Source organism: Hibiscus syriacus, unplaced genomic scaffold, assembly GCF_006381635.1.
Source record: "Hibiscus syriacus cultivar Baekdansim isolate YM2019G1 unplaced genomic scaffold, ASM638163v2 tig00112253_pilon, whole genome shotgun sequence".
Taxonomy (NCBI): domain Eukaryota; kingdom Viridiplantae; phylum Streptophyta; class Magnoliopsida; order Malvales; family Malvaceae; genus Hibiscus; species Hibiscus syriacus.
In genome coordinates, this window is record NW_024063283.1 from 1,730,806 (window position 1) to 1,742,750 (window position 11,945).

Below are 11,945 nucleotides of genomic sequence, written 5' to 3' on the forward strand. Positions count from 1 at the left end.
ATGAGAGCTAGGAGTCGGAGAACACTTCCAGTAGAGGAGTATACAAGCTACCCCATCAAATCAGTGAACATCAAAGAAATAAGAAGGCCAAACCATTAGCCAAAAACAACCTGAGATCCAAACCATTGACCAAACACAATAACCTGAGTTTCATTTTACCATTCCTTACCTAACTATTTCCCATAGCTTTGATCTTGACACTTGTCAAATAGCTATAATTTATTGAAGGATTAACAGTGTAATTAATTCTTTGATATCCAATGAACTCTAGTTTTTTATTCAATTATAAAACTTAGAGAGGGGCAATATTTTCAAAACTTTTGACTAAATATTTTTCAAAACTCTTCTAATTGATATTTTCAAAACTTTTGAAAATAAAAGAAAAAGAAAAACACTTTTCAAACAAGACAATCTCTCTAGAGTGGATCTTGGTATTTGACATGTGACTCTCAGACACAAGCTGAAGCTTAGAATCAGTGCTGAAGCAATAGAGGGCATCTTTGAAGATTCAACATCAATGTTGGGGCATCTTTAGAGATTCAACATCAAATGTTGTGGCATCTTTGGAGATTCAACATCAAAATGTTGCATCTTTGGAGATTCAATATCGAATATAAGGGCATTCGATATCCTGATGCGAACGGTCACATATTCCGAAGGCATTTCCTCCACCAGCAGGAACAAGCAAATTATCAGTATCCTCTGATGTTGTTTCTCTTAAAAAAAAAATTTTTTGTCTCACTTGAGATAATTTCTCAAAACAAATTTTGTCTCACTTGAGACACTTTCTCAAAACAAATTTCGTCTCACTTGAGATAATTTCTCAAAACAAATTCCGTCTCGTTTGAGACAATTTTTCTCTGAGATACAAATTTCGAGTCTGTTTCACTTGAAACAAATTTTATAATCTTTGAGTCAGTTTCTTTTAAACCACCCATCTGTAAGATCGTTTCTTTTGAAACGAATTTTGTCTCTCTTGAGACAATTTCTTTTAAAAAAAATTTGAGTCTGTTTCATTTGAAACAAAGTTGTCTCACTTGAGACTGTTTTACTTGAAAGAAGACATTTCATTTGACTCAAGATTGTTTTTCTCAAAACAAGATTTGTCTCGCTGGAGACATATTTTATTTAAAACAAGACATTTTATTTCACTCAAGATAGTTTCCCTCGAAACAGAAAAATTTTGTCTCCCTTGAGACAGTTTCCCTTGGAAAAAATTTTGTCTCCCTTGAGACAGTTTCCCTTGAAACAAATTTTGTCTCCCTTGAGACGGTTTCCCTTGAAACAAATTTTGTCTCCCTTGAGACAGTTTCCCTTGAAACATATTTTGTCTCTCTTGAGACGGTTTCACTTGAAACAAATTTTGTCTCCCTTGAGACAATTTCACTTGAAACAGAAGATTGTATCTCGCTTGAGATTGTTTCACTTGAAACAGAAGATTTTAGCTCGCTTGAGATAGTTTCGCTCGAAACACAATATTTTTAGAAACTAAGCCTGATTTTCAGGGGTTTCTTGAAGAAAATCTTGAGAGACCATCGTGATATGTAGGGGTTTCTTGAGGACAAGCTTGAAGGACCATCGTGATATGTAGGGGTTCCTTGATGACAAGCTTGAAGGACCATCGTGATATGTAGGGGTTCTTTGATGACAAGCTTGAGAAACCATCGTGATATGTAGGGGTTTCTTGATGAAAAGCTTGAGGGACCATCGTGATATGTAGGGGTTCCTTGATGACAAACTTGATTACACACTTGAAGGACCATCGTAATATGTAGGGGTTCTTCGATGACAAGCTTGAGAAACCATCGTGATATGTAGGGGTTTCTTAATGAAAAACTTGATGAACACTTAAGGGACCATCGTGATATGTAGGGGTTCCTTGGTGACAATTAAGAAACTGAGCCTTCGGGGGTTTCTTGATTTTTATGTCCTTCGGGCCATCCATAAGACCTTCAGTGCAGAATGTTTTCAAATGAGATCTAAGAAACTAAGTCTTCGGGGGTTTCTTGATTTTTTAAGTCCTTCGGGCCATCCATAAGACCTTTAGTGCAGGATGTTTTTAAATGAAATCTAAGAAACTCAGCCTTCGGGAGCTTCTTGATTTTTAAGTCCTTCGGGTCATCCATAAGACCTTCAGTGCAGGATGTTTTCAAATGAGATCTAAGAAATTGAGCCTTCGGGGGTTTCTTGATTTTTAAGTCCTTCGGGCAGAATGTTTTCAACATTACCATTGCTTGATTCACGACATTTCAAATCAAACAACAAATCCCAAAAAAAAAAAGAATCAGACAAAATCTTGTTGTCTTTTTTTCGTCTTTGCCCTATTCTTGTTAACACAAGAATGTACAAAGAGGGGCAGCTGTAGACACCCGTTTTTGTCCTGGTTTTTATATTATATTTATTATTATTATTAATAAATAATTATCATTTACATTTTAGGCCTAATAGATAAGCCCAATTACATTGCATGCCCAGCAGCTGAACGATGCCCACCAATCCAGACCCAGACCCAGACCCAGACCCAATTGCAGCAATTCATACATGTGCCATTTTTAGTTGCCACGTGAAGCACCAACATATTAGTGCAATTTCATACATAATTCATTATTCCACTACCTATATTCAATAAGGTAGTGGGCATTAGTATATTAATGGAACAATATTATAAGGAATAATGGAGAGCAAATGAAAGTGGTGGGATTATTATAATTGTAATTTTGCAACTATAAAAGGGAGCAAAACGTGGGAAGCAAAGGGGGTTGGCTGGGAAATCGATCAGGAAAGAAGAAAATTGGGAGACAGATCGTTGGGTTAAAGGGATAATAGCAACTTTGGTCCTCATAGCTCTGTAATCTCACATGCATATTCTTCAATGATTGGGGAAAATCACAGTTTGGTCCCTGCCCTCATAATATCACGTGTACACCATGCATATAATGAAATTATTTTCTCTTGATTTGATCCTCAAATTTTCTTATATTTCATTTTAGTCACTAATTATTAGTTTTGCCTTATTTTTATTTATTTACTTTGAGATGATTGTTTTAAATATTTTCATTATTAGTCATTATAATTTATGTTTTGACCTGACTTTTTATAATGTTTGCATTACTATCCATTAGTATCTTTTTTATATATTCCTTTCGTATAAATATATATAATGTCTTATATCACACAATTATGGGTACTACTTGAATGTATTAATGTTTTGTGCAGTATACTTTATATAGATATATATTTTTTTATGTGTAATATTATATATGCTTAGTATGATCATTTTCTCCCACGTTGTGTATTTGTATATATGTGTAGACGTTTATTTTCGTCCTGTGTTTTTTATGTAGCATAATTTCCAATATAGCTTTTAAAATATAGTATGTTTTAAAATAATTTGAAAACATAATTATGGTATGTTTTATAATTAATGTTTAACCCTTTAATTTTTATTAATATTATTTAGTTTCTTAAGTTCACATTTATTGTTTAGTCCTTTAAAGGATTGTTTTGTTATTTTTTCAACCCTTGTTTTTGCTGTTTGGTACTTTAAATTTCTGTTTTTGCTATTTTAATACTTAAAGCTTTTGTTTTCTCTATTTTAGTCTTTATAAATTAAATAAATATTTTCTCTATTGTATTTAGGTTTGTAATATTTATTTGTTTATTTCAGTCCTTTAAATTTCTCCTTTAAATTATTAATTGAAGTAAATTAATTAATTTCAATAAAAGGATCATAATTTAACTTGATATTCAATTCATGATTTCCACATTTACGACAATGTGTAAGCGAAACAGTACCAATTTTGGGCGTTGTGGGGGTGCTAATCCTTCCGCACGCGTAACCGACTCCCGAACCGTTTAATCGAATTTTTGGTAACGCAGATCAATTTGTCTTAAAAATGATTTTCTTAAAATTGTTTTTTAAAAGACGTTTTTAGGTATTCAACCTACCTAACCCAAAGGTTGATGGCGACTCTTTTCAATTTTATCCTATTTAATCCAAATACCAAATTTTCCAAAATTAAAAGTCGTAACTATTTTTTAAAACAATTAAACGATTGTCCCGCCGAAAAATAGTTACGACATAAAAATAGTAAGATAATAAAATAATGTCAAAAAAATAAAATAAAAAAAAGAAATAAATTAAATTAAAGGAAAAGATGAAATAAAACAACACAGGAAAATACAAAAGTAAAAAACAGAAAAAATAATAATAAATAAATATTTAAAAATTTAATGGACCTAACATTAATTAAATCAAGTACTGAACAGTGATTAAAATCGAACAATTACAAATTCAGTGACCAAATTCGAACATCAACCCAAAATAGAAAACACACAAAACCAGTGATTGAAATGAAACTAAAAAAATTAACGGATTGTAAAAAAATGATAAAATTGCATTAGTGACCATAATGTGAAGGGTACAACTATAGGGATCGGATACACAATTTACCCGAACGCGAAAGTACGCAGAAGGTCCCTCCCAAACGACGTCGTTTGAGGAGGGATATAAATCCCCCAAAATCGGCTCAAAATGAGCCCTCACCCCCATTTGTCCACTTTTCTTTCTCTCACTTAAACGATAGAGCAGAGATTCTCTCTGCCTTCTCTCTAAAATCCTTACCGGAGGGACGCCGACCACCGCTGTCGACCGTCGCTCGTGGCGGCCGGAATGATCGAAACTCACTAAATCGTACCTCCTAGCTTCGCGAACCCAAAACCGCAACCCGATCTTTCAACAAATCGCCAAATCGACGTAGATCTATAAAAATATGTTCGGTGTTTTTTTACCTTTTCATCTCGTCTTTTCGGCTTCAGTTGTTTGGTGGTATGGTATTTTCTATTTGGGCTCTTGTTTTTGTTTGCTCTTGTGTTTTCCGTTGTTTTTTTTGTTCACCGTGGTTCGATGTTGTTGATGTTGTTAATGTTGTTGTGTTTGTGATGTTCTCTCGGTGTACTGTGTTGATGTGGGTTTTTTGTTCTGCTTTCCGTGGCTCGATGATGATGGGTCGATTTGTTGGCCGATTGTTTTTTTTATGATTCTGTGTTGGTTCTCTCACTGTTGGTTCAATCTTGTTGATGGGTTCCCTTTGCATGGCCTCATCGGGGGCTTTTATAACCCCAGTGTGGTTGTTTTTGGCCTCAAAATAAAGAGGGTCATGGCCGTTGTTTGACTGGTCACCTCGATATGGGTCAGTCTTGGGGATCTCGGCTAGTCGTTTTGGTGCTGACACTGTTGACTGGCGCGTGACAACACGCTCCCCCTTGACTCCCTCCTATGCGGTGTCGTTGAACATGATGTGGGAACCCTAATCAGATTCTAGGCTGGGTTAGGCCCGCCTAATTGGGCTCCTGCTGGACCGTTTGGACAATAATGCTGGACATGGACCAAACTGAAAAATAAAAAATAAAAAGGAATTAATAAAAATATAAACAAATAAATAATAATAATAATAATAATGAAAAAAAGAAATTTAAAACTATATATTGTATATAATTTTTTTAAAAGTTTTCAAACTATATTATAAACTTTTCAAAACGTTTTAAAAAAATCATATATATATACATTTTCAAAATGCTTTTTTAAAACTATATATTATATAAATTTTTAAAATGATTTCAAAACAATATATTATAAGTTTTCCAAAATGTTTTAAAAACTATATATGTTTTTAAAATGTTTTAAAACTATATATTATATATTTTCAAAATATTTTTAAAAACATATATATATAATTTTTAAATATTTTTAAAAACTATATATTATATATAGTTTCAAAATGTTTTAAAAACTATATATTATATATGTTTTCAAAATGCTTTCAAAAACTATACATTATATATGTTAAAAATCATTTGCAAATATATATATATATATATATATATATATATAAAAAAATACGGACGAAAATGAGTGTCTACAACTGTCCCTTTTTGTCCTTTTTCATGGAACGAAAAATAGGACAAAGATAAAAGGACACAAATTTCGTTCGATAGAGTCTGATATTTCAATTAAGAATAACTCCCTGTCGAGTTGAGTTACAGATGACTCCTCCGTCGCGAAGTCGAGTTTATCTTGAAATGGAATTGAAGCCGTAGTTCAGAATTTAAATTGAAATGTGGCTTCTCGTTGCCAAATTATAGTCAACTTCGGTTTTCTTCTCGATTAAAGACTTGGTTAAAAATTCGACTGAAAAATAGTTCCTTAACTCCACCATATGATAGTTTCTCGAAATCGAACTCAGAAGTGTTCGTTGACAGATAGTTTTTCTCGACTTAAGATGTGCTGCTGGAAAATGGTTTCTTGTCACTAAGGCACGTCTAACCCAGGTTTTCTTCTCGACTTGAAAACCTCGACTGCTACCGGAAAGTAGTGTGATTGATATGTAATCGAGCTAAACATATCGAACTCGATAATTTTCTTGACATATAACCCTTCTTGCCTTGAGCTATACTGTAAATTTGATTTGCCTCTGAGTTAAATGTAATTGAACTCGAAGTTCTTTCATGACAGATAACCCTTCTCGCCTTGAGTTATGCTGCAAATGATGTGCCTTTGAGCTGAGTGTAATCGAACTCGAAGGTCTTTTGTTGACAGATAACCCTTTTCGCCTTAAGCTATGTTATAAATGATGTGCATTTGAGCTGAGTGTAATTGAAATCGAAGGTCTTTTGTTGGCAGATAACCCTTCTTGCCTTGAGTTATGCTGTAAATGATGTGCCTTTGAGCTAAGTGCAATCGAACTCGAAGGTATTTTGTTGGCAGATAGCCCTTCTTGCCTTGAGCTATGCTGCAAATGATGTGTCTTTGAGCTGAGTGTAATCGAACTCGAAGGTCTTTTGTTGGCAGATAACCCTTCTTGCTTGAGCTATGCTACAATAATGTGCCTTTGAGCTGAATATTATCGAACTCGAAGGGCTTTTGTTGGCAGATAACCCTTCTTGCCTTGGGCTATACTGCAAATGATGTGCCTTTGAGCTGAGTGTAATCGAACTCGAAGATCTTTTATTGGTAGATAACCCTTCTTGCCTTGAGCTATTCTACAAATAATGTGCCTTTGAGCTGAGTGTAATCGAACTTGAAGGTCTTTTGTTGGAAGATAGCCCTTCTTGCCTTGAGTTATGCTACAAATGATGTTCCTTTGAGCTGAGTGTAATCGAACTCTAAGGTCTTTTGGTGGTAGATATCCCTTCTTGCCTTGAGCTATGCTACAAATGACGTGCCTTTGAACTGAGTGTAATCGAACTCAAAAGTCTTTTTTTGGCAGATAACCCTTCTTGCCTTGAGCTATACTGCAAATGATATGCCTTTGACCTGAGTGTAATCGAACTCGAAGGACTTTTGATGGAAGATAGCCCTTCTTTTCTTGAGCTATGCTGCAAATGATGTGCCTTAGAGCTGAGTGTAATCGAACTCAAAGGTCTTTTGTTGGCAGATAACCCTTCTTGCCTTGAGCTATATGCAAATGATGTGCCTTTGGGCTGAGTGTAATCGAACTCGAAGGTCTTTTGTTGGCAGATAATCATTCTTTCCTTGAGCTATACTGCAAATGATGTTCCTTTGAGCTGAGTATAATCGAACTCGAAGGTCTTTTGTTAAAAGTGCTTTTGAATCGAGTATCTTCCATTTTGGAGTCGAAACTTTACTCTAAAAGTTGTAAAACATTATGTATGTGAAAAAATAACAAATGTGATGCTCTTAAGTATGTCTAAGATGCATGCAATATGAATTAGTCATGGATGGAGTCTCATTTTTTCCGCCGATCTTGTTCTCGGAACCGACCATGCCCCACTTTCTTCTCGGGTTGCAGCTTTTCATATTTGAGACTGTCATGTTTGAAAAATTTTCCCTTTTTCTCTTATTTTAAAAGGGAATAATCCTGTAAAACATTGTTCCTTAATTCAAGCTTGCAATCGGATCAAATCATATACATGAATACAAAGGATATCAAAAGAATCAATAGCTCTTTGATGCTTTCAGAGTTATAGCTCTTTGACAAATGTTCAGATGAGTTGTCTTTAGGTTGGCCTCCTATTTTCTAAGGTTCCAGCAAAAAAAAATGTCATTTCTAGGTCATTACAATATGCCCCTTTCTTTGGCTTGGCATTTTAATTGGATGCGGACAAAATGACACAACTAGCATGATCAATTACTAGACCTTCTATTTTGGTCCTCTGAAATCTTCCATTTGTTCAAGCTTTGTAGGCTCCTCTAACAAATGTAGTGCAAAAATATTGGTCTAAAAATGAAATTCTTGAGTGATCGTGTGAAATTGACTATAACAGGTGTTTCTTAACTCCCTTAGTCCACTATTACCGGAAATTTCTTGTTTAGATAAATTTGATTCAATTTTTTGTTATCTGGCTAGCCGAATCCATAAAGTCGGAGCGTTTAACCAATCGCTTTAGAGGGACATCTTAATATTATAATCACTTTTATCAAGTTAACTGAAGGGTTCATCTCATCACAAAGTCTTCGGCCGAACAATAACAGTGGAGAAAACATCGAATTGCCAAGTGTTTGAGCAATGTCATGGTTTGAACGTAATCTATTCATAAAGCTAGGGCTTTCAAGTTTCCTCTATAACCAATTGCCTTAGTGGAATAGCTCAGTTTTATGGATTTAATTTCTTAAGATTGTCAAGAAGAACCTGTTATAGTCTAGGTGTTGTTAAAAGTAAAAAATTTCATCTTTAGAGTTCAATTTCCAAGCAACTGACCTAAACTAGATTCACCTACTCGATTATTCCATTTGTAAAGATCATCATCATCATTGAACGCCTTAAACAAAAAGTATAGTAATTGTCATATGCAAAAGATGCCCCATGTTGTCCGCACCTATGCACATCTAAATACCAAGCCTTATGAAGGGAGAATGCTATATTGGTTATTTGCAAGAGAAGAGTACTGTGTTTGAGTGTATCTTCTGTGTAAGGTCAAAGTCCTTTGTTTTATTAGCTTGTCAAAGATCTATAACTCTGAATCATTTACAGAGTTTTTTAATTCAGCTGATATTCAAAGAATTTCAAGTTGTAAATTTGATTCAATGTTTAGTATAAATTCATTGAAACATCCTTAAAAAGTAAAACATAAGAGTTTGAAGGCAAGTTACAAAAAATATATATGAGAAAGTTAAAAAAAAAACAGGATGCTACAAAATGGAATAAGGCCTCATTAGGATGCCCCCATTAGTTGGATTAGGGCCTTCATCTGTACTTACACCCCATTTCTCAATTACTTTACTTGTCATGGCTTCTTTTGAAATACCCTCAGACGCACGAATTTCTACTCCGAGAGTGTCCTTGCTTTCATCGTAAAATTATATCTCTTTTATGTCCATCATTAGTTGGATCAAGGCTTTAAATTCGACACATTCTTGTACATCATGTCCATATTCATTGTGATAACAATAATGACTGCCACCTTTGGAATCTGATGTGCTATGATGTGGTGCAAGAAATCTCGTATTTATCATTTGCCTCTATACCCAAGCAATAGGTGACTTCACTTCGGAGACTCTAGTTTGGCATTTTACATGTCTTCTTGGCAATTGCATCTTTCTTATTCTTTATGATTAGATAGAGGGTTTTATACGATGTTGGGTGATTTTTAATTGTTAAAATGAATCCGACTCCTGTTGCGCATTCTTTGGATAATCCTCTTAAAGGTGAGGTAATTTTCAATAGCATGCCCCGGAACACCGCCATGATATTCACAGTGCGCATTTTTGTCATACCACCTAGGGTATGAGGGCTTTAGAGGTGTCTCTGGATAGGGTGACACCATATGTGCGTCAAACAGTTGTTCGTAAAACTCCTTATATGTCATGGGAATGGGATCGAAATGCTCATTTTCTCTCATTGGTTCTCTCGAATCTTGTCTAGAAGACGGTACAACTGTAATTGGTTTTGATTTGGAGATTGTAATGCCTTTGCTAGCGTTGAAAATGCTGATGATCTCTCATTCTCTCTTTTTCAGGGGAGGCTTTCCACTCGACATACCTCCTGGTTTGATGGTCGTTTCTACTATCTTTGTTTTGACCTCTTCACCAAATTTCGGAATGCGGTAACCATCCGAATTATTTTGAAGTCTTGGTAAGATTTTGGGTGAGAAAACCACTTGCGGGGTAGGTGACATAGTTACCCCTTCCGATGAACTTGCCCCAGGTGCACTTGTCTGGCGTAGGCCAGCTAACTTGGCAACGATCTGATCGACCAGGTACTCTTAGCTTTTCGTGATTGTATTTAAGGCACTCTGGCTATTCTGATTTATCTTTTCTTCCAGATCCTTTAGTAACCTTAGCATGTTCTCTTCAAGTTGAGCAATTCTGGCTTCCATCTTTTTTTTTGAAGTGGATATTATAGGGATGGGTTATGTCCAATGCTTGAGGTGGTATATCCAGTATTTGTTCCCTTGGATGAGACATGTTTCTGTTAGTTAATGCGGATGTAAAGAAATGAAAATAACAAAATGAAAAAATATGTCTAAATGCTGATGTATGCAAATAATCCTTATTGGGGACAAAAGTGTTACGTCTTAGGAGACAAAAACATTTTAAACGTATAGACCCCGAACAACTTCAGACTGGTTGATTCGTCTTCAGCCTTTTCCTGTCGCTGGTTGAATGCCCTATCGAACTGTTCTAGCTTCTCTGGCTAAACTGTCCAAGTGACGAGCTGCTTGCTCCAAAAAATCTCGAATGAATGCATCTCTGACTTTCACTCTCTGCTGAGCTTGTTCCTAACGAAAGCGTCATTGGAGCCCTCCATCCGAAGTTTATCTGCTTGTTTCTTGAATTCGTCAATAATGGTCTTCAGCTTAGCTAAGGTTTCACCATCTTGTTCTTGTTGTCTTTGAAGGGATTCTTCAAGTCAGTTTTTCTCGTCTTGCCCCTACAACCTTTACCAGCTCAAAAAGTCGACTTTTGGTGGGCACGGTGTAAATCTCGATCCATCCTGAGTATTCTCTGACCATAGTTGGACTTCTGAGATTTTCATCGCTTGTATTATAACCCCTTTGTCCATTAATGCAAATTATTTACGTTTAACGAACACGTTTTTGGTGGATCAACACCTCTTTTGAATGATGCAAATGATAAAAATAAAATGAAAAAAATAAAAATGAAAGAAAACAAAAAATGAAAGAAAAAAGTTAGTGAGATAAGAATAATAATCAAAATAATAATGAAGATAAAAATCCTACCCCACATGATATCTACCTCGCATGCTTATTAATCCTACCCGGACATGATCTCTATCTCATATGTTGATTTTGAACCAGTCCTAACTGCATAAATTTCTAGTTCACATGCTTTGAACAAAAAAAATAAAGGAGGAAATAGTTCAGGCATCCTAGGGTTTGAAATGAGGTTTTGGGTGGGCTCTAATTCTCTGTACTCTCCGGTTTAGGTTCTAAAGAGGGTACCCGAGTTCTACTTGCTGGTGCCCCTTGGACTTGCCAAACCCTTAGTCCTAAGCCCATTACAAGTTTATGTGGACTAAGTTAAACTCGAGATGATACATTCCCTTATGCCCGCACGGAGAATAAATTCTCACAAAGGCATAAGGTATATGAATCCCGAAGGTTACTTGCTAGGCCCGCACGGAGAATAAATTCTCACGAAGGCATCGCTTTCACCCCCACTTAAAAAGGGTTCGGAGCTCGGGTATAGAGCTAGAGATGAAAACTTTTCAAAAATCTGAAATCATTAAAAACGTCAGTACAACTATTTATTTGAAAAAAATAATCAAAGTTAAATAATAAGAATCGAAGAATTAAATTAAAATTTAAACTTACAATTTTCGTTTAAAAAGACAATCGAAAATTAATTCGGCCTGACTCACTTACATGTCCCCGTCAGAGTCACCAAGCTGTCGCGTCCGTCTTTCGGGTGGGCCCGAAATTGGGCTTCGACTTCGCCACTGATCATTTAAAAACAAATTTTA